Source organism: Atta colombica, unplaced genomic scaffold (genome assembly GCF_001594045.1).
Source record: "Atta colombica isolate Treedump-2 unplaced genomic scaffold, Acol1.0 scaffold45, whole genome shotgun sequence".
Classification (NCBI taxonomy): Eukaryota; Metazoa; Arthropoda; class Insecta; order Hymenoptera; family Formicidae; genus Atta; species Atta colombica.
Window position 1 is genome coordinate 6,968 of NW_017259534.1, and position 5,111 is coordinate 12,078.

Genomic DNA, 5,111 nt, shown 5'->3' on the forward strand with positions numbered 1-5,111 from the left:
TTATACTGTTTATATCATATTTTATATTGTTTGCTTCATACGACAGTAATAAAAAAAAAATGTGAAATATATTGAGATATAGTAAATTTATGGCTATGACAGAGTGTCTATATTCACGTGACAACAGTTAATGATAGAATCTTATATAATCATTTCGACACAAAAATTTTAATAGATATCAAAATGTCGAAGCATAACAGTTTTTAAATAAAAAAAGTTTAAAAAGCTGATCAATTAAATTGCTGTCTGAAATTCGCACGTTTAAGTATAGGAATGAAGGCGTGTTTTAAATGTGTCTTATTTTTCATGTCAATATAATTTTGCACACAACTAAAATTATTACAGCTTCAATATTTAAATGTTATAAATATCGATGTTATAATAGTTTTAGATGTATGATGTAAAATTATATCATGAAAAATAAAATTATTTATATTTGAGAACATACACATAGTAAAGTGTTAAAAAGAATGTAGGACAATCTTCAGAAATGTTTACTGTACAGATCCCGAGTTTAAATTGCCAAACTTCGGGGGCGTATAGAGGATCGATAAACTAAGAAAAAAAGAGATATACTTGTTTTTGTTTCGTTTTGAAGAAAATTGCAAAAAAAAAGACAAAACTTAATTTTTATTTTTGATTTTACTTATTTATTACTTTATTATTGATTCACACTTATTTATTCACATTATCACTTGCTTAATGTAGATATAAAATGTTGACCTCTTGCAGCAATGCACGCATTGTATCTTGCACAGACAAATAGTGTTGCAGCCAAACATTAATCTGGTTAACGTATTGACTCGTCGATTCGATACTCTTCTGTTTGGAAATCGGTACGCATACTCTCGCACTGCTTCTAAAGCATTATCGTTTAAGTCGTAAACATAAACAATAATATTTTCTTTGAAAACATTATTACAATATTTGAAAATTATCTCTTTTTTTACGATTTTCTTCAAAAAGAAGTAAAAACGAATATATCTCTAAAAGACTTTTTTTTTTAATTTATCGATTCCTTACGCGCTCCTAAAATTTGGCCATTTAAATTCGAGACACTCTGTACATAAAAGTTTAATATATATAAGGAGGAAAAACAGAAAAGCAAAAACAAAAAGAAGGAACAAACTTAAATAAATCATTTGACATTGACTCAACCTAAAATACAGCTTCGTTTATCTGAATTAGTGAACAATTGGAAAATTTTTTTTTTTATAAAAGTAAAAATAAGATCTTTTAACTTCTTTCCGGCGCCTCATTCGAATACGAGGATAGGATCTGGGTCGCAGCCGCTGCATCTTAAAGTATCTACTGTTTTGATAAGATTCAATATGATGTCATTACTCCACCGTTCGAAAAGTTGATTTTTCTTAAGAATTCCAAATCACGTTTTTTATATAACATTCTTATGTTCGTCTTCGCTTAGTAAAAACAATGTTACTACTATCTATTACAAGAAATTTTCTGCATATTGACATTTATTTTGATGAAGTTTCCTATTATAGCTTATAATTATAATTGCATATTTTGGCATTTCCTAAATGTTACTCGAGTGCCTCCATATATCGTTTTATTTTTTTGCTCATCCAATATTAAACAAAAATAAGATGATACACGGGGGGGACACACTGGAGTAACGTTTCCAAACGCGATTCTGTATATCGATTTATAATCGGCGTGCGTTATTTGATTAGTGAATTTATAGAAATTGATTTCGAATTTCCTTAAATCGAAAAATGTTCTATATATTTATTTTGTATTGTATATATATCGCATGATTGTTATTTCTTTTCGTGATTTAATTTTTTCGCTTTGATCTTTATCTATTTTCGGGATTAAAAATTAATTCAGGAATTAATTCAATATGAAATTAGTTGTTTTAAATAAATTATTCATGGTAAATGTATATGAGTTATATGCAACAAAGATTTGTTGAGATATCCGAAAATACTCTCTAAGATATATTAATATATAATCAGGAAAAGGCTCTCACGAGCTTGTCAACTGGAAGCAGATTGTCGACATCTGTATTGGATTATTGATTTTACTACGCGGTTCGTTCTACACTGATGTTTCCTCGGTATCGTTCTCTGTATCGACATCCCGGCCATCTTCCATAATGTACAATATTGGTGATATCCATACTGACAACCGGAGCCGGGATTATCATTGCGTTACAAATAAACCTGTCTTGTCAACAATGAAGACTCAGCCTTTAATACCAATGATGCGGTCGTCGGTATATTGATTCCGTATTTTGAATTAGTTGCACTTGGTAGAGAAACTAATTGCGAAACTTATGCTTTGTAATCCATATGGAAGCCCATTTAATTGTCATCCATATATGAATGCAAAATATTGGCAGTGAGACAGAAACATACATGAAGAAAGGTTTCAGAAACTTTAATTGAAATATTGCATTTACATCTTATTTCATATGTGCCATCTCTATTTCGAGTGTTTTTTAATTAATTAATTTATTTTTGTCTCTCTTTCTTTTCTCTTTATTTAAAAGTTTTTATTAATATTTTTTTGGTAAAATAATGAATATCAGAGTTTAAAAAAATCTCTTCATATTTATGACAACTAAAAAATATGGATTAGTCCATGAAATTCATTGTGATTAAATTCAAAAGATTTCACAATATATGTATAAAGAATTTAAAAGATAAATAAAAAATCATTTTCGCAGCAATCCGTTATTTGAGGAGGTCTGCTATTATTCGGCTACTTTTCTTTCGCTTCTTGTAATAGCAAAACAACAAATATTTTTAAGCGTTGAAATTTAAATTTTATTATCGATACTGTCATTACTGTAACAAATACTAAAATAAAACGATTAATTTAATTTTAACGTATTAAAAGAACTAAAGAGTTTTTAAATTCCCAAGATTTGTATTTATATTTCTGCTGAAGAATTCAATTGTCTGGACATTTGGATAGTTCGATAAATAGATACAAAAAAATTAGCTTAATATTCGTTTTTACATTGCAATATTTCAATCGCAAATGATTTAAAAAATTCATGTGTTTATCCTAAGATTAAATCTCGCGGTTTTGATAATTGATTTTTAAGAGACGATAGAATTTTATCCGTATATAATTTTATTTATAAAATAAAAAATATTCGAAAACTCAGAATTGTACATATATATTAAAATACATAAAATACATAAATAAATAGGCGATGTATAAAGTTATAAATAAAGTTCTGTTCTAGCATCTGTCGCAAAAGACTAAAACAATCTTCAATAGTTTTCAAATTTTGTAACATTTTTTAATATATCTATTTCATAATACGTTAAGCATTTCGTGATGACAACAAATCGATCCGTGTACGGCTTTGGTACTTATTTTGCCTACCTATAAGTGTAGTGATGTAGGCAAGATGATCGTGCTACCGTCCGCACAGTGAGACTTGAGACTGACTGGCGAATGGACTTGTAGTTTGATAACGTACCGTCTGTAATGTAACGAGGCTGCTACGTGTTGTGTTGACATTTGCATTGCGAGATTCGAGTCGGAAGCGACGCGGACTATTCTATTATGTCACCGCGCTACTCATCGAAATGCAATCGAGTCAACTATCATGTCAAACGTGATTATATATTTTCTACAATTAACTGACTATTAATTACAAGTATAATCTTAACAAGTAAAATTTGCTCATCTTATTTTAACAGTTATTTTCTCGATATTTACTATTTTGAAAGAAATGATAGGCGTATATTTTTATTATAGAATTAAAGATATATTGTTATGATACAGGATGACCAGGATTGTGTTGAAAGTAAATTGTTATATCTTTTATTTCGGTAATCGTTTTTATTATTAGGATCGAGTATTTAAGACTTGTTAATTTCATTTGAATATTATATAAGTTAATTTTTGAGTGTCAGCATAAATGCATTATTAAAAAAAAGATTTTCATTCACAGAGTGCTTCTGCAGTAGAGGCAAAATTATGCAGAAGCATATTATAGATTTCGTAAAAAATTTAAATCTACAAAAATTTTAAACAAAAGTACACTTACAAGGAAAACATCACAAAATGTCAAATTTCTGATTTTATAAAACTTTGTTTACATGTAGATAGAGAGATGAATTTAGAAAATATTAGCATGGCGAAAAACAGTTCAAAGAGTACATTCATTTTTTATAGCTAAAGCGGTTTTTTCGTTATAAACTCAAAAACTATTCAAGATGTCGAAAAATGTTTTATATAAAAATTTTATAATAAATTACTTCGTTCACGCATTAACAATAGTTTTAAAAAATAATTTTTTAGAAAAACTTCTTTTCTTCGATGATTCATGTTGACTTATATATTGGCTTATAAGTATAATAATTCAAATAAAATTGATGAGTCTCAAATACCCGACCCTAATCAGAAAAACGATTATGACATAATAATAAGAATTTGACAGTGACGAATTTACTTTTACATAAGAGATAAATCTATGTATATGTATAATTCTCGTGTTATGGCGCAAGTTTGCATTCGTGTGTGCGCACCACCATATCGCAACAAATTATATAGAATACCATCGTGTCGCGTTTGAGCGCGTAATTTCCTAATTGCAACTCTGAAATCGATCGATCTGATGATTTGATCAAATCATGTGCGATTGAGATGTTTCAACATCGACAAGCGTTTAATGTAATGACGTTAATCATTCTCTTCTTATGTGGGAATGACTTACATTTGATTCTTCCTTACTTAAAAATAACGACACTTAGTAAATCAAAGTTCTAAATACCTAATCAAGCGACGCTAAATGTGTAAAAATACAATGGCCGCTTGATCACTTCATTTTAATTTAAATAAATTTTAGATTAAAGTTATTCAGCAACTAAAACCGCAATCAAAAATTCAAAAACATTTTTATCATATAATGTCGGACGCCGGTTCGACGATGACGACGCAGGGCGATGACGATGACATCGGAAGTTGGTGACGTTATGTTTTCAAAAATTTACAAAAAGTGAAATGCCTAAAAAAACTCTTTAAAAAGAAAAATATACCCTTATATATATATATATATATATATATATATATAGTATTGTAAATATATGTATATATATATATATATATACATATATATATATTAT